Consider the following 19,728-nt stretch of genomic DNA (forward strand, 5'->3'; position numbering starts at 1 on the left):
GCGCACAGGGGGACTGAAATATGGCAGCCCACTTGTATTCAGCCTGCCTTAGATTAGCCAACGCCTATTGGTGGTTGTGTTTCCCTTTGCGCCATCTTTGACATCCCGCCTTCTTTCACGACAATGCTCTTCTTTTACTTACAATACCTGAAAGAGGTGCGGACGGCACAAGGTGCCTTTTTGTAATCTCCAGTCTATTTTCTTGAAATGTTCCCCTTCTTTAGGTCCCACTTTCTATTCTAGACAAGCTTATTGTAGTTTAAGACACTAACATGTATATAATTGCCTTACGATAATGGTCCAGCATACAATGATACAGCGAATTTGCTTTGCACTGCTCCTGGGTCTTTGCTGCAAGATTTTATATAAAGTTTTCCCTGTTTTTTCAGGGTTCCCTATGGCCCTTTCGCCACCACATTATAGCGCAGTATAGCACTTTTATAATCTGCCTTGGGTTGCATGGTGCCAGAACCCCAACAAAGGTTTAGTAGTAAAGCGGTATGGTCTGGGCGTAGAGAGCGGTCTGCTGTATCGCCATAATGTCTTCTCCTTAAATACTCTAGTCTAGATGATCGGTGAAATTGATAAATCGCTTGTTAAATGTTCTCACCAAGACTTTGAGTCTTAAAGTGTCGCTATCGTTATAACTTTCAAAATCTAAATCAACAGTAGATGTGATATAAAGCAAGTTTGCAATATACATCCATTATTTTTGTTGTTGTTATCATGCTGTAAAACAAAGCTGTACTTACCAGAAATCCAGGTCCAGTCTCCTGAAGGCAGAGTTTCTGACTTATGCTGGTTGAAAAAAAACAGACTAAACACAGGAATTCCGGCCAGTACAGAGTCACAGCTCAATGTGTCCGTCAATCACATGACTGCCTTCTCTGTGAGTGCTCAGATGGCATGGAAAACACAGGACTTCCTGTTTTCTGACTGTTCCCTGTTTTTTGAGAAAAAAAGGCAGAAAACAGGAAGTGCCGATAACTAAAAAAAAAATGAATGTAAATTGCTAACTTCCTTTATATCCCATCTACTGCTGATTTAGATTTTGAAAGTTATAACGACAGTGACACTTTAAGTGCTAGGGTCACTTAAAGGGTACCTTCTTTTTTTTTTTAATCTTAAGACAAGATGGGGTGGGACTGCACCAGTTGTCAGTACAACGGAGACTGCAGAATTGCTGTTAGCGTAGATTGGAGATATGGAAATCTCTGATCTGTGAACCATGAAGAGCACCACTGGCTCCAATCTACCCAACGATAGAGGTTTCCAGTTCAAGGACCCCAAGCAAGACCCGTCTTAACTAGAGATGAGCGAACCAGGTTCGGGTTCGAGTACGTCCGAACCCGAACAATCGGCATTTGATTAGCTGGGGCTGCTGAACTTGGATAAAGCTCTAAGGTTGTCTGGAAAACATGGATACAGCCAATGACTATATCCATGTTTTCCACATAGCCTTAGAGCTTTATTCGAGTTCAGCAGCCCCCACTAATCAAATGGCGATCGTTCGGGTTCGGATGGACTCGAACCCGAACCCAGTTCGCTCATCTCTAGTCTTAACCTGTCTCCAATGATGACTGAAGTAGAGGTACCCTTTAAGGGAAAACACCAGAAATGGAGAGTTATCTTTTTAATGCTAACTTTGGTTTCATCTTTTTTTCCTGTGCACTTGGCCAAAGCCTTACGAAAGGAGCCTTCATCTTTGCGCAAAAGAAACAGGGCTCCATATACCATTGCATCAGATTACTTATTGACAGCACTAACTTGTGGGAGGTACACCCCCCATAATGTGTGGCCTAAACCAACAGCAAATTATTGGCGCCAAATAGAGATTCTGTTATACTTACGAAAGCATTATAGGGGCTGCTGAGATAAGATGCCTTTGTCCCCTTTCCCATAGACAACACTACTTTAGCCCGTGAGCAGTGTCTGGTGTTGCAGCTCAGCCTAAATCTAGTCATCCAAGTAAATGGGGCTTAGCTGCAGTAGCAGACACAGCTCATAGGAATGAGGGGCGCTGTTGTAAAACCCAATCGTTCTAAGCTTTTTTTTTTAAGCCTCTCTAAGGTTTCTGAATTCTTCGCAAGACAGGTGAACTGGCCGTGAAAACACAGATGTGGATCTTGGCTCAACAATCATGTCTGTTTTTGTGAACATTTGACTTTCCTGGGTGTATGGACTGCCGTAGTCTGCATTTAAAGTGAATTTTGGATAGAAGCGAACACATTAGGATGTGTTCACACAGTGCAGTTTCTTCATTTGTGGTTGCATAATTGCCAGCAGTCCCAATTTTAGCTGGACGGCAAACCTTGCCCAAAAGAGGCCATTTTGGGGAGTTGGTAAGGGTGTGATGGATATGGGCATGGATGGCCTTTACTTTAACACTCTTCTTTTCCCTTTCTCTTATACCTGCACTTAAAACTGCACTGGGTGAATGAGGGAATTAAAGGGGTTATCCAGGGCTACAAACATGGCTACTTTTCCTCCTCTCTTGTCTCCAGTTCAGATGTGGTTTGCAATTAAGCTTCATTTACTTCAATGGAACTGAGTTTGAAACCCCACCCAACCTGGAGACATGAGAGGGGGAAAAGTGGCCATGTTTTTGTAGCGCTGGATAACCCCTTTAAGGGAACCTGTCAGGCCTCTTAACCTCCATTACTCCTTTCCACTACTTTGTAGCTTTGGGACACAGTGTTTATACACTAGGGGGGAGACTTATCAAACATGGTGTAAAGTAGAATTTTCTCAGTTGCCCCTAGAAACCAATCAGATTCCACCTTTCATTTTTCAAAGAATCTGTGAGGAATGAAAAGTGGAATCTGATTGGTTGCTAGGGGCAACTGAGCCAGTTTCACTTCACACCGTGTTTGATAAATCTCCCCCTAGGTCTTTACCTTCTCTTTGATGCCATACTTTTATAAAAATCTACTATATTCAGTGGTCGTGGTCCATGGGGGTGGCATATAGTCATGCTTCCTCCCCTCAGCCCCTCAGGCTTGATTGACACCTTGGGTGCCAGACACTTCATAGAATGCTCAAGCCCTATTGGCTGGGAGAAGGACAGGAGCAATCTGACTACATGCTCTGTGGCTCCACTTACCTAGAAGGCATTGGGACCCCCAAATGTGGTACGAGGTACTGGAACAGGGTTAAAGGGATTATCCAGGATTTAGAAACGCATAGCTGGTTTACTTAAAACAGCACCACTCCTGTCCTCGGGTTGTTTATAGTATTACATCTCTGCCCCATTCACTTTAGAGGAACGAAGTTGCAGTACCACACACAAACTAAGGACAAGAGTGGCGCTGTTTCCTCAAGAAACTAGCTATATTTTTCTAGTCCTGGAGATCTCCTTTAAGCGACCTGACTGATTCCCTTCAAACTTGAGAAATGTTTCACGAACACTAACATTGCCCCCAGCAACAGGCCATGGCCATTTTGCAGAGATTGAAGTGTACCTCTAATATTATTGTCTAGGAGTTTTGCAAGAATGGCAAACGTTTCAGTACAATATTGGAGGTCCCCTTTTTAAAAGCTTCTCACATTTAAAGGGACACTAAACCTACAATCTAGGAGTACGGTAAGGGAAAGGCCGACTGTAGTGTCGTTTAATAGGGTCAGTGAGTGCAGGTCCGGTAAAGGCCCGGCCTGGTCCACCACCATCTTATTTACATGAATTCTACCAGCAGCTCTCTTTCTAAGCTGCCCTTTTATAATCTGCCATCTTTAGGCCCACTGCCCCTTTAAATGTTGTGAAAGACTTCCTTATAGCAACTAATTTACCATGTAAAAAACTTTAAACCGTTGTGTAAGAACTACAGATGCCAGCAACTCCTGCCAGGCTGCTGGACCCTGTAGCGATGGCCGATATATATCTGCAAGTACTACTGTCCGTGGGTCTGCACGTTTACCCTGAGAACAAGGATTCCCCGTAGCCTTGGCACATATAGACTCTTGTATGGATTCCAGGCCCGTCTGTCAGGTTTTTTTTTTAGGCCTGTACATTATGGAGACAGGGAAGGAAGAGGGAAGATTTAACTTTTTTTATTAAAATTATATTGCAAGATTAGCCAAATAATTTTTGTATCCTTAAAAGTATAAATATACCTATAAATATATATATAAATATATATGTGGAGACGGCTCTAGCTTACTAGCATAGTACAATCGGAATATTACGAGGCAGCTGGGGACTGGCTTCCTAATGTTGGCATTTCTGTTCCTGCCATAAACTTCTCTTTGCAGTAAATTGCCAGCGGGTGCATGCCTTTCCCCGTCCTCTGATTGCACATTGACATTAGTCTTAAAGAGATTTTTTTTTTTTTTATGCCAAGTAGTTTTAATTTGGAATATGATTTCCCATTAGAAAGAACTGTAGAAGAGGTCCATTTAACCCATTCATCCTCGTCTGCTTGTAGGGCTCTTCAGTAGGAAAGGGATCTGTAGTCTTTTTTTTTTTTTTTTTTTTTTTTTTGTAAAAACCTGGATTGTGATTGGTGCATTAACATTAAATCTGAATTCAGGTCACATGCGACTCCATAACACAATGTGACTTACGTGTTGCCTGCTTGGAGCTTAAAGGGACCCCCTGAAAAGCACTTGTTATCTATCCACAGGATTGGACTAGTAACGAGAACCAGGGTCTCATGTCCCCCTGATTTAAAGGGGTTTTCCAGTGCTAGAAAAACATGGCCACTTTTTTTTCAGAGAAAACATGACTCTTGTCTCCAGTTAAGGTGCGGTTTGCAAGTAAGCTCCATTCACTTCAATGGAACTGAGCACCAAAACCCTGCCCAAGCTGGAGACAAGAGTGGGGCTGTGTCTGGAAGAAAGTGGCCATGTTATTGTAGCGCTGGATAACCCCCTTTTATATGGAACTATGATCAGACATGCATCCTGTTGTTCTATTTACTTATACGGGCCTGATGAAGATGGCAAAGTGCAGCACCTGTCTGTCTTTGGGCCGTGGAGTTGAATAGAGTAGCAGCACACATGGTCTGTACTATCAGTAGGCCACAGAACCCTAGTGGGGGATCCAAGCAGTCAGACGGCCACCAATCATGTGGGTAGGTGGTGAGTGTTTTATTTATGGGGAAAAGTTTTACTGTCACTTTAATAAAAAATAAAAAAAAAACACAAACATGTCAAAACTTTTGATTAGTATATAGCCGCAAGGCTAAACATTTCATTCCTGGCTCACTGCTTTACTTGACTCTACTGTTGTGTAAACCAGGCTCCATAGACTTACAGTGCTGTTTGTCTTATGCAACAAGTGTGGGGGTGGGGGGGAATGGGGGTCAGTGAAGCCCTCCTGGCTCATTCTAGCGATCAATGTGGACCTCAGCACTGAGACCCCAAGTATCAAACCTTTTGATATGTCTGTGTGATGTTTCTTAAAGTGACAGTATCACTTTAAATCTGTCACCACTCTTGACCTGTCTGTTTTCAGAAATACCTGCATTCACTGTAAAGTATTTCTTAAAGGGGTGGTATTCCAGGATTATCACAATTTTCCCTACCACAGTATAGGGGAAAAGTAGGAAATCGCAGGTGGTCCAACTTCTCTACCCCCACCACCACGATCTCTGTATCAGACCCCCAGCTTCCGTATTATGAATAGGGCTGCAGGTATGGCACGTGACCCGCTGCTCTAGTCATTCCTATGCGACAGACGAGTACAGCTCCCTTTCGGTGTACTCTGCTCTTCTCGTCGCTCCATAGGAATGAATAGAGCAGCGGGTCACGTGCCATACCTGCCTATTCATAATACAGAAGCTGGGGCCCGATTTGAAGATCGGAGAGGGGTAAAGAGGTTGACACCCCACCCACCCACAATCTTCTACTTTTCCCTTATCACGTGGTAGTTGATTTTCCTGGAATACCCCTTTAATTCTTCCTGAAAATAATTCTATAAATTGACAACTAGGTTTCTAATTCTTCTAGTCGGCAGCATCCATACATGGCGTGACACTTAGTGTTTATTTTGCCTTGTCTGAGTATGTAAGGACATGTCCGGTCGATATCGCCCAGTCGTCCGTTTATTAATTTCCAGGAGGAATACCTGAGTGACGGAACAATTCTGTAAAGTCTCGCTCTGTAACTATTTTATGGAGAATACAAGTATTTATTAAAGCAGATGAAGGCTGACTGGTCCCCTTTAACACTTTCCCTGCCACACTGATCAGCTTTCTAATCTCCTCTTTTCCCGGGGGAATGGTTTCAGGTGTACGTGGAATGGTCCCCACTGACACTTGTCGATGGTAAAGATGCCACATTGTTCATGTGTCTTCTGCGTGGAGTTCCTGAACCAAGTGAATGTTTTCTTGACTACCCGGTGATGGGGTTACATGAGATTAGAATAAAAGGGCTGATTCTTTTCCAGAAACAGCACCTCTCATGTCCAGGAGGTGGTATTGCAACACCAGAGGACAAGAGGGAGCTGCTTCTGTTTTTAATCTCGTATAACCCATAAATGTAGGGGGGGGGGGCACAGCACTACGCAGGTTGGGTTTGGGTTTGTGTATACGTGTTCCTCATATATCTGTATTGTTGAGAATACTCTATGCCTGGCGGTATGTCACCTTCTATGTACAGTATAAAGGGAATTTGTTGTGATCTTTTGGCAGTGAGGGTATACGAAGGCCCCCCAAAGGGGTAGGCTACTTTTTGCACTACAGTTATTGTCATATTACAGTCTGCTATTAGGCCCAGACAGTCACTGGTTGCCTATCCTTGGTTATATTAAACTCCACTCATAGTAATACTTTAATAGCAAATCTGTCTCCTCCCTTAGGGAAAGTGAGGGTGCGCCTACTTTTTTACCCCAGTGCCTCAAGTAGAAGTGCTCTTGTTTTGTGAATCCTCTCTGGCAGCTATTTGGCCAAGTGACTGTGCTCACTGTATAAACTAGACTTAAATTGATGATTCACCTCAAAATATCGCCTTGCATCTAGATATGATGGACATATGGCCGCGTTCTGACATATCTAGGAAGTAGTGACCCTATGAGTTTACCAATAGCCACACGATGTTGCCGATCAATTCTGGAAATATTGCATGGCTGTTGCCGAACTCATGGGTGCCTGGTGTTTCACGATTGGTTAGGGTTTAACCAACAGTACCCACTTTGAGAACATATCGGGCAAAGGCGGCCATCTCGTTATATAGACGGTCGCTAATAATTATCATGACCATTATTAGCCGGCCATCTATATAACGAGAAAGACGCCTTTCCCCACTATGGGAACATTGCCATAAAGTGATGAGCTATTCTAGTTACATGTGGCCGCTTAATGATGTAAGCATACTCCTTTAACTGCAGGATGGAATTCATTTGTATGGAATTGACTGCAATTCCGGACATAGCCATGGTGTCAAGAGTGGTGCCCTTTCTGAAATTAAAAAATAAAAAATTGGATTCTGGAGAAAAAAAATAAATAAATCAGAAAGCGTCGCAAGAATCATTGCAGACATGGGACCCTCCCGGTGCTCTGATGGAGAAAGGAAGGTTGTTATTAATATATTACAGTGAGTGGTGTTCTACAACATTAATGTGGGATTTCATTTGTCACTTGCTTTTTGTTCCGCAGAAAGAACAGTGATTCATAATATCCTTTAATACATTTCATCTGCTCTCCCACTCTGTTCACAACCAATTTGATTTCTCTTTATCTGTGGTAAGGGATTAACCAGTTGTGTTCACAGTTAGTGTCTTGAACATACTTTTTTTTTTTTTTTTCTTTTGGGGGTGGGGGGTGTTTATGTTTTTGTTCTTTCTCCTCCAGCTATCGCTTACATTAACAAATGAAAGTGCCTAAAGTATATTCACTATATATCTGTATACTAAAAAAAAAAAAAAAAAAAAGTAAAACCTGTTGTAGTAATTTTTATATGCCTTTTTACCTCTGTGTACAAAAAAACCCACAAAAAAAGCGAAAACAAAAAAAGCAAAAGAAAAACCTATACATACAAGTGTAATGATGTACATTTTTAGTTAACTTTTTTTAATTGTTTCTAATATGTATGATCAAGATAGTTACCGCTTTACCATGTAAATACAAATACATAATATGAAAAATGTTTGTCTTAAGTTACTTTTTATTGACAAATCTCAACGTTTGGTGAACATTAAGTTTATGTACAAATGTATAGTAATTTTAGGTGCCTCTTCTATTGGCAACGTGTATTGAAGTTGCAATAAAGTGTAAGCACTCCAACTGAAATGATGATGTTTCGGTGATTTGAGTTCACATAGTAGGTGGGGTAGAGAGTTACAGATGAGGAGTAACTATTTTAGGGTCTCTATGAAAAGTCACAACACCCTTACAGGAATAGATTACCAGTTACACCAACACCTGCCCATCCACCTTGCATACGGAGTAAGGCTGGGTTCACACTATGTTTTTGCAATCAGTTAAACAAAAAAAAACGATGGAAAAACTGATGCATTTGTGTGCGTCAGTTTTTCCATTGTCTTATATTATTTAAAAAATGGATCTGTGGTGTTGTTTTTTTGTTTGTTTTTTAACGGACAAAGAAACGTAGTCGACCTCATAATGGAAGTCAATGGAAAAATGGATCAAGACGGATGCACACAAGTGTGAACCCAGCCTAAGGCTACATTCACACATCAGTATTTTTAATCAGTTTTTAGAGACCAGGAAAAACGGATTCCATTACAATCCATATGTTCAATGGTGCTATTTATACATCCAGTTAATTTGCGGATCCGCAATATGCGACAAAAAAAAAAAAAAATAGGACATGTTGTAATACCTCACCAAGCTCCTCCTGGCTGATAGAAATGACTGTAAAATGCCCCCCAGACGACCATGTGATTTTTTTTTTTGCCATCTTTTTTTTCTCCACTACACCTTATTTGCGGATCCACAAACTGATTAAAATATGCAAGACACTATGGATGCAATACGGACTTTGTTTTGTAGATTGCGGATAAAAATTTTAGGATCGAGATTTTCATCCTTGAAAACAAATGTGCGAATGTAGCCAAAAGGGGCCACCCTGGTGTTTCCCTATTTATGTCCCAATACTTGCAACCGAGTGGGACTTAAGGGGCTACGTATCAGGGTGGTTTGGTGATCTCCCCACTGGGAGGCACCACCTTGGCAAGAGGCTTTCCTTCCCTGGAGGGATACCTGGCTATTCCTGTGTTTTGAGACTCATAACTGAGACTCCACGGACCCTTCTTTTGCATATTCAAATTTATAGGGGGCAATGTATCAATGGAGACTCTTCAGTGAGTACTCCATTTGATTTTTGTCGCTGATCTTCCTGAGCTCAGCGATTGATGTATTTTGTTGGTCTATTTTTCATTGCCCCTGTTAGCCAGAATCTTACTTCACACTGACGAGGGGTAACTACCCCGAAACAGCTGTCTGGATGGATGCCTGCCTTGGTAATCCCTTGTCATGTCGCAATACTCGCCACAGACTTTGACGCAAAAGGGGTCACCCTGGTATTTCCTATTTATGTTCCAATACTCACAACCGAGTGGGACTTAAGGGTGGTTTGGTGATCTCCCCACTGGGAGTTACTCCCTTGGCAAGAGGCTTTCCTCCCCTGGAGGGATATCTGGCTATTCCTTTGTGGCAGGGAGGTGGGGTCCCAACTGCTGTGAAGCCCCGCCTAGGTGACACTGTCCACCAATGAAATGAAGCGAGAATAAGGGGGTGACAGTATCACTTTAGCAGAGAATAAAAAAAAAAAGCAGGATATATGAGACCACTGACACCTACATGTTTCCCACCATTCCGATCCTTAGTCATGGCTGCATACATAGCTGCTTTTTTTCTAGTGTTGCAGCTAAGCTTCATTAACGTGAATGGGGTTAAGCGGTAATACCACACACAGCCTGTGAATATATATGCACTGTAGGGGAGATCTATCAAACATGGTGTAAAGTGAAACTGGCTCAGTTGCCCCTAGCAACCAATCAGATTTCACCTTTCATTTTCCATAGAGTCTGTGAGGAATGAAAGGTGGAATCTGATTGGTTGCTAGGGGCAACTGGGACAGTTTCACTTTACGCCATGTTTGATAAATCTCCCCCCTGTGTTTGGAAGAAAGCAGCCATGTTTTTCTTATTTTCCACAACCCCTTTAAGTTCCAGCAGCAGATGTAGTCCTAGCTTCCCATAGATATAGCTGGAGCCTATTTGTGTAGCGGTTGCCGTCAGCCTCCCACATAAATATGTAGAACGCAACATCCCCGGCACTTCAAACAAGTTGTTTACATGGCAGTAAACACAGTATTCCTGCTGATGTCTTGTACTTGTATACTCCTATAACCAGCGTCCTGATCCAGACTTATCTGGCAGCGGCTCGTCCTGACTGTTTACATAATTAGGTTTTCTATTTCCTTTCGGATGGTCAAGTGTGAGTGCCAGCTGTCTGAACAATCGCTTATCCTGCCCTTGTATAGGTTGGGGCTGGTTTGGGCGGACTTCAATATGCATCAAGTGGAATCTTGAAAACGTCTCTAAAATTAGAGAGACTAGATAGGAATAGCAAACATCAACAGAGATGTCTTCTTGCTTAAAGGGGTTATCCAGCGCTACAAAAACATGGCTACTTTTCCCCCTCTCGTCTCCAGATTGGGTGGGGTTTAGGACTCAATTGAAGTAAATGGAGCTTAATTGCAAACCACACCTGAACTGGAGACAAGAGAGGAGGAAAAGTAGCCATGTTGTTGTAGCACTGGATAACCCCTTTAAGTCCAGCTTTTTTCATCCTTGGAGAGATGCTGCACATGATGTGCAGTGCAATTGCACTGGGTGTTAAAGGGGTACTCCGGTGAAAAATCTTTTTTTATTCAAATCTACTGGTTTCAGAAAGTTATATAGATTTGTAATCTACATCTATTTAAAAATCGTAACCTATCAGCTGCTGTATGCCCTGCAGGAAGTGGTGTATTCTTTCCAGTCTGACACACTGCTCTCTGCTGCCACCTCTGTCCATGTCAGGAACTGTCCAGAGCGGTAGTAAATCCCTATAGAAAACCTCTCCTGCTCTGGAAAGTTCCTAAAATGGACAGAGATTTCAGCAGAGAGCACTGTGTCAGACTGTAAACACCATTTCCTGCAGGACATACAGCAGCTGATAAGTATGGGAAGTTTTGAGATTTTAAAATAGAAGTAAATTTCAAATCTATACAACTATCTGAAACAAGTTGATTGGAAAGAAAAAGATTTTCACCAGAGTAACCTTTTAATCATGTAAAACACCTTCTATATAGGTGTGACGGACATAAGGACACTTAAATCTATCAAACTGTTTGCAAGGTTTCTGAGAACAGGTAACAAATCCCTTTAAGTTCTTAGACAAATTCACATGACTATAAAACTACATTCATGTTGGTTAAAAAAAAAAAATCTCTGTACGCAAAGTCAATGTAATTTTCAGCATAGAGTCAATGCATGATGGGAGATATCTTACAGAATTGACAGATAATTGTCCCTTAAATTAGGGCCTTATGGTACTTTTACACAGAGCGATAATTCGCCCGATCGCACAATTAACGATTCCGAATGAACGATGTGTTTTTCAGGGTTTAGACGGAATGATATATCGTACGGAAAAATCGTTTTGCGATTGCTTAAGCCTATCTCACACATAGCTTAAATCGGTGAAAGACTGTTCACACAGAACGATCTGCAAATTTTTTGCAAACGACCAACGATTATTTGAGAACTTGTTGAAAGATCAAAATGAACGATTTCTCGCTCGTCGGTTGATCGTTCGCTGTGTTTACACGGAACGATTATCGCTCAAATACGATCGTTATCGTGCAAATTCGAACGATAATCGTTCCGTGTAAAACCACCATTAAAGGGGTATTCCCATCTCAACTAACATCGTTAAACTCGTAGGACTGGTCAAGTTAAATATTTTTGCAAATACATTTATTTAGCAAACTTGCCTCCTCCTGATATGTCGCTCATTGTTATGTCTACCGACCACCACTCTGCTCTAAAAGCAGTGGTCTGTCTGGTGTATATATAGCAATAATGTATAGTAAAAATAATAAAAAATTTATATATATATATATATATATATATATATATATATATATATATTTATTTTTTTATTATTATTATTTTTACTATACATTATTGCTATATATACACCAGACAGACCACTGCTTTTAGAGCAGAGTGGTGGTCGGTAACCTAGACAAACAGCTGCCAACAATGGGAGGAAAATAACAGCATATCAGGAGAAGGAGAAGAAATTGCGCACAGTCGGAGTTGTTTGGGAGACAGATAGAGGTTTGATCCAGCTTTTTGCCACCGTTACAAATTTTAATCTCTTTCAACAATAATAAATTGGGCAGATACCCCATAAATAATAATGGAGGAATGTATCTGTGGTAGATTTACAGTGATACAGAATTCCCTCTCTGCTTTGCTAGTTTAGTCCTGGATTTCCTGTGCAGCTGGGATATATATCGTCTGGGTGTTGATGAGATTTACACACTTTATAGTACGGTAATGGCTATTCCATGGCTGAATGTGTCAACCAGGCTTACATAGACATACGACTGGAGGTTATCACTAGCCGCTCCGAGCTGTACCTCATCCTATATATCCTACAAGATATCCTACAAGATATCAATCACAATTCACCCAGTTCAGTCCTTAACACATCTAGTCTTCTCCCTGAAGTCTCTAGTACCTTCCTAACACAACCCCTTCTCTATAAATATACCCCAACTGCTCAGGATATTGTATATTACTGTAATCGCTTATTTCACATCTAGAAAGAGATAAAAATGAACATCTGCCGACCCTATTCTTTACATGAGACACATTTGTGAGCATGCTCTGTGACCTGTGCAGAGGTCATCCCAAAGGGAGAGGGAGACTAAGCTGTGAGTTTTATCTGTTGTCTTTGCTATCTACTGTATTTCTGTACAGATCACTCTCCAGGATAACTTATCACCACTGACACAACAGGAAGTTTTAGTTTTTAAGACTAGCGGCCAGATTGGAAAGTTGGAAATTTAGAAAGTAAAATGTAAAATTAGAAAATTATTGCCAAAAATTCTTAAAAAAATATTTTTGACATAACTTGATTTAAACAACTAACCATTTTCTAAAACATTTCCTTTAAGGGTATTTCCAAGATTTTTTTTTATTGATGTCCTATCATTAGGATTAGAGATGAGCGAACCTGGAGCATGCTGGAGTCCATCCGAACCCGAACTTTCGGCATTTGATTAGCAGGGCTGCTGAAGTTGGATAAAGCCCTAAGGCTATGTGGAAAACATGGATATAGTCATTGGCTGTATCCATGTTTTCCAGACAACCTTAGAGCTTTATCCAAGTTCAGCAGCCCCCGCTAATCAAATACCAAACGATCAGGTTCGCTCATCTCTAATTAGGATAAGATGTCACTATACATGTCAATGGGGATCCACTTATGGGCAACCCTGTCAATCAGCTAATTGAAAGCTAAAGCATTAGGCCTCTTTACTGTCTACCAAGTACAGTGCTGTACACTGGGTAGTGGCTATACCTCTTTTAGTGTGATACCAGCTGCACACCAGCACCTTCAGTCACCTGATCAGTCGGGGTGCCAGGAGTGGGATCACCACCAATCAGATGTTATTGATTTATACCAAGCATAGGCCAATAAAAAAATTCTGGAAAGCCCCTTTAAGTCCCATAGAACAGTTATGACCTTGCTGGTCTTTTCAAGCCTATGATGATTCAACATATAGTGCCCTTGGGGTAAGGGACCTCTTTAATTCCTGTGTTGCAAAACAAGCTCAGTACTAACATAGGTTACTCATTAGGAAGTCTGAAAGACTTCCAAGTGGATGACTACTATGGGAAACTCTGGTTTCATGCATGTTTCCGTCTGATAACATGAAAAAATAGCTTATTATGGATGTAATATATCATGTCTTATACATGGTAGTGATCGCCACTTCAAGTAGGTGAAGCCACAGTCCTGCTATACAATGCCCTGTGTATACAATCTCACATACCCATGGGCCCAGACAACAAATCAGCTCTGTGGATTAATCTTTACCTTCATAAGCGTTATATACTTATTACTTATTAATACACAGTAGGGGTAAGCATTCCCTGCCCCTGAGAACAGATTGAGAATCAATCCCAAGACCAATGTAGAGACCAATATAATTTCTACAAGCAGCTGGATCAGTTGCCAAAAAAAAAAAAAAAAATTTCACTCATTTCCATGGAACGATAATCGTTACTTATGATCGTATTTGCAATCGTTTTTTCTTAGCTATTTCTTCCATATTGCGTTTGTATCTACTGCGAACGACCGAATGATGTCTTATTTAATGCGAACGATTTGCGAACATTTTGCGAACGAGCAACGATAAAAATAGGTCCAGGTCTTATTAAGCGATCAACGATTTCTCGTTCGTTCGTTAATCGTTAACTGCATTTCAACCGAACGATTATCATTTAGATTCGAACGATTTAACGATACTCTGAATGATAATTGTCTGGTGGAATAGGTTCCTAAGTCTATAGTCAGGAAAATCCCTGGCTGAATCCCTGGCTAGAGTGTACACAGGAACAGGAAGTCCATTATAGGATATACACCAGACAGGAAGTTAGGCTATTGAAGACAACAGGGCAGTTTGTATTAAAAGCAGAAGGTATTAAAGACCACAGAAAATAGCCAAATAACTTTATTGACCAATATACAGTAGACAGTTGAACATAGGTGTCCTGGAAACCCCCTTAAAAGGAAGAGAGCAGCCATAGAAACTGCTTGTCTCTGTGCTGCGTTGTATGACCAAAATTGCCAACTTTTAACTCAAATTACCCAGAACTTGCAAGAATAAAGTTTGTGTATACAGTTCCCCTTTGGAGATTTTTTTTCTTTTAACGCTTTCTTGTTTGCACTGCTTTTTTCTAAAGTCGGCCATACACCTTCAATGACCGACGGCCAAGCGATCGGCCAGCCGTCATTTTTCTTTCTCACTCGGTCCCCATTCCTGTGAATGGGGACAGGAAGTGGTTATCCTTGTCTGCCACATTACAGATGGAGTGGAGCTGCAGCCCAGTCCCAGCCACAAGGATCTCATTACACTTCTGTTCCCTCTCTCCCCTCTGTTAGTACCATACACTTTCTGAATCAGCGCCAAGGCTGCTGTAATTATAGGAAATTATTAACCAGCATGTTACCTCTACAGACACAAAGACAGCTTGTAAATCCATTGAGTAGGTTTGTCTGTCTGTCTATCGTTTGATCTATCGGAACCTGACATCAATTGGGGGGGGGGGGGCAAGGAGCAGCAGAAGTCAGATCTCTTCCTACTTACATATTGAGGTGTGCAGCCTGCAAGTAAATAAAGGAACCAAAAGTTATAAAAACTTGTTGAAAGTTTATACAGTTCAAGTGAAATTCAATGGTACGTTATTTTCCCAAAAATAAAGGTACTATCTGCACAAAGGAGACAGATCTAGATCGGCGCTGGGCCTATTACGCGGCTCGATAATTGATATACAGTGGTGCCTTGGATTAGAAGCATAATTCGTTCCGGGGCCATGCTTGTAATCCAAATCAACTCTTAAGCCAAAGCAGATTTTCCCATAGGAAATAATTGAAATGCAGACAATTGGTTCCATATCCCAAAAATGATTTTTTAAAATTCTAAATAACATTTAGAACAGATGATACAAACAATGAGAAAGAGCAGAATATGTGATATTATAAGTTACTGTACAGTATAGTAATCAGCATGTGGAGTATAATGTATAGTAAGTGCATAAGAATGAAAAAACAGCAGCAGTTTGTAGATACAGGAAGGAACTGCAGATCCCCATAATGCAGTAGCGTAGTACAACAGGCTAGAATAGAGAAGCAGGGCTGCTGTCAGAGGTCTGTGTGGTCACATGACAGCAATTGGGAAGGGTTGTGTGTTCGGGGTGGACCAATCAGGAAGTGAGAATCCAAGAACTGTGCAGGAGGACAGTGACAGAAACTTTTCTATACAGCAGTGTGAATGGCTCAGTGTAAGTGCAAACACATTATAGCAGCAGTGTGTATAGCTGAGTGTAAGTGCAGGCCCATTATAGCAGCAGTGTGTATAGCTGAGTGTAAGTGCAGGCCCATTATAGCAGCAGTGTGTATAGCTGAGTGTAAGTGCAGGCACATTATATCAACAGTGTGTATAGCTGAGTGTGGGTGCAGGCACATTATAGCAGTGTGTATAGCTCAGTGTGAGTGCAGGCACATTATAGCAGCAGTGTGTATAGCTGAGTGTAAGTGCAGGCCCATTATAGCAGCAGTGTGTATAGCTGAGTGTAAGTGCAGGCACATTATATCAACAGTGTGTATTGCTCAGTGTGAGTGCAGGCACATTATAGCAGCAGTGTGTATAGCTGAGTGTGCGTGCAGGCACATTATAGCAGCAGTGTGTATAGCTATGTGTGAGTGCAGGCACATTATAGCAGCAGTGTGTATAGCTGAGTGTGAGTGCAGGCACATTATAGCAGCAGTGTGTATAGCTGAGTGTGAGTGCAGGCACATTATAGCAGCAGTGTATATAGCTGAGTGTAAGTGCAGGCACATTATAGTAGGAATGAAGAGGATGGAAAACACAAGGGCTGACAGAGACTGCAGGGAGTATGAAGGAATGAGCAGGGCAGATGTGGGCACATACATGCAGCGCTCTCTGTCTGGGGAGAGAGGGGTTACAGCTATGAAGAGATTACCTCCACTGTCCTGTCCCCTGAAGCAAGCCCCAGCCTGAAGTGGATCTGCCATGATTTGGAAGGTGGGGGAAGTGTCAGAGTACATTGCTGTAGACCACACTATGCAGACCATGCCCCTCCCCTATTCTCCTCCTACCCAGTACAGGGAGCTCTTAAACCAAATCAATGCTCTTAAACTAAGTTAAAATTTTGAAAAACTGTGAGCTCTTCTTGCAAAACAATCATTAGCGATGTCTGTGCATACCTTGCCTATAGTGTAAAATAATAACCTATATACATACCTCTCCACACATTTCCCGATGTCTTCCTGGCTTCTGCCTGTTGCTGCGAGAACTGCAGAACCAGTCTCTGGAGTGACAGGCCGCTCAGCCAATCACTGGTCACAGCACTGTCATGTCCCGGCCAGTGATTGGCTGAGTGTCCAAGTCACTTCAGAAACCAGCACTGAATTTCCAGCAGTGGCTGTGGGAAGAAGCCTGGCAGATACTGGGGAGTAGTCAGAAGCATCGTGAGCATGGAGAGGAGATTTTCTTTACACAGTTGTCAGCCACAAATCGCTATTACATGTATCGATAATTTTTAGTCAGGACAAAAAGACACAACCGGCTGATGATCGTTTTCCCCGATTGTCTCTATTACACGGAGCGATAATCTGCCGAATCGGCCTGATTTGGCAAATTATCGCTCCGTGTAACAGAGCCCTTACACAGTTGAAATTTTAAAAATCCAAATTTGATCAATTGAACCTAATTGAGATTTTTTTTTTGTTTTGTTTTTAATACAAACTGGAAAAACCTTGTTGGTGACTCCACTTTAAAGAAGCTCTATGTGAATTTACTCAATACTAAGACAATATGGACATTTTAGGGACTAAGGGCCCTATTACACGGGACAATTATTGTGCGAAAAATCGTTATATCGTTCGAATTTAAACGATAATCGTTCTGTGTAATTGCAGGCAACGATCGAAAAATCGGTCGTACGTCATTGATCGTTGATTTAGATCTGAACCTAAAATTATCAAAGTTATTAAATTATTAAATTAAATTAAATTATTAAATTAAATTATTAAAGTTCCGCATTTTTTCACTAATCGTTCAGTGTAATTGCACATTGTCCATTGTTTTCCTGGGATCAGATGGAGTAAACAATCATAGTAACGATCGCAATAACGACTATCGTTCTGTGTTATATGGTGAACGAATTCAGGTTATTGATTAACAATCTCGTTTGCGATCGTTAATCGTTAAAAATCGCTCCTTGTAATAGGACAAACCTTCCATACCTGAAAACGTCCTACCTGTCAGCTATACCACAGCAGGCTCGCTTTACGACTTGCTGCAGCTCCAGCTTTACTACCTTTTACAAGCAGCTGGCAATCCGCACTGTGCTTTTGGCCCCATGTAAGAAGTAGAAGGTCAATGATGTGATGATAATTCCAGAGTCGGGGAGTTTCCAGCAGGTTGCATTATATAGACGACCTCTCAGACACAGCACATGTCTACGTTCACTCTTGACTGTCTGGACTAGTCCCATCAAGTTTACATCTATCTTCCTCTCCTGTGTGCATGTTGTTTCTTTCCTGGCTGCAGGGTTTTCCCTGCATCCTTCCTGCCTGTGTCATCCACGTCCTGTCTCCTGCACCTGTCATGTGTCCTGTCCGCAGGGTTTGTTGTCTTCTTTTGGACATTATTTTTTTGCATAGATACAATTTTTTTTTTTTTTTTTTTGCTATTTTCCACTAAGTTGTTTTCAATACCTTTCATCCTCTATTTCCTTCTTCTTTCATTAGGCCATATGCCCCTACTACTCACTCTTGCATGCTTTTATCTCACTGAAAGGGCCTAGCAGCTGTCTCTCGTAGGTGTATTTGGCTGAAGTTACCTCTGTCTGTAGGATCTCTGTGGGCTGACTGTGTTTCATGCGAACATGTTTTCCATGAAATGCAGAGGTGGAGTGTCATATGCTTTAATTGGTGTCCTTAACTCCTTGTGCTCCCCGTAATGCACTGCTATGAATGTCAAAAACAGAAGGAAGATTGAATTTCACCAACTATAATATGTTCATTATGAATGTGTTTTATAGTGGTGATCTATTGCATCGAATGGTACAAATAATTTATGTAGTATCGGGGGAGCTGAGCACATTATTAAAAAAAACATACTCACCTTACCCTTCTCTCCGACTTGCCCATTAGTCATCCTATGATATATGCATAATAGCTCTATTATCTGTAATGGAAAATAGTCACAGTTTTAAAAAACAACCAACACCGCACTTATAAACTCCACACACTCCGGACGCCACGGATCCGTATACTGGGTAATCCATCATATAGAAAAACGTGTGGCAAAATCACTGGCTATATTAGCTATGCAATATTACCTCCTTTTGTAGAAATTTCTTTCTTGATCGTGTCGCTCTATTGAGAGAAAGACACATACTCACGAAAATTCCATATTGTTGCCATTTATTTCAGGGTATATCGCAGCACAATGCTCACAGGCTGATGTATATTCACAACAACTCCGAACACTCCGGCCTCCCGCCGCGACGTTTCGGAGGATGGGACTCCTCCTTCCTCATGCGTGAAGGGAGTAAGCATAAGGAACGTCTTATACGCCCAACGAAAGTCCTTGCTTTAACCATATGTGAGCCGCATTAAATTGCATAACATAATACTATTTATTATAAATTTGAATTGTATATAAGACTAAGACGCATGATCTATACAGGAAGGAAATAGCAATAAGCATTTAACGTTACATACTAGTACAGGTGTCTAGTACTAGTTTAAGTGTCTTGGAACACTGGGGGTTACTGGCTAGTGATCCCAAATATGGGCAAATGTTCAAAGAAAGACCTATTTTTGCATATAAAAAGAACAAGTCCATAGCTAACATGTTGGTAAGAAGTGACATTCAGATAAAAAAGAAAGGAAGACGAGTAGAAAAGGCGCATTTGCTTGTATGAAGTGTCAGCATTGTCACAGTATCATAAAA

Source organism: Dendropsophus ebraccatus, chromosome 15 (assembly GCF_027789765.1).
Source record: "Dendropsophus ebraccatus isolate aDenEbr1 chromosome 15, aDenEbr1.pat, whole genome shotgun sequence".
NCBI lineage: Eukaryota > Metazoa > Chordata > Amphibia > Anura > Hylidae > Dendropsophus > Dendropsophus ebraccatus.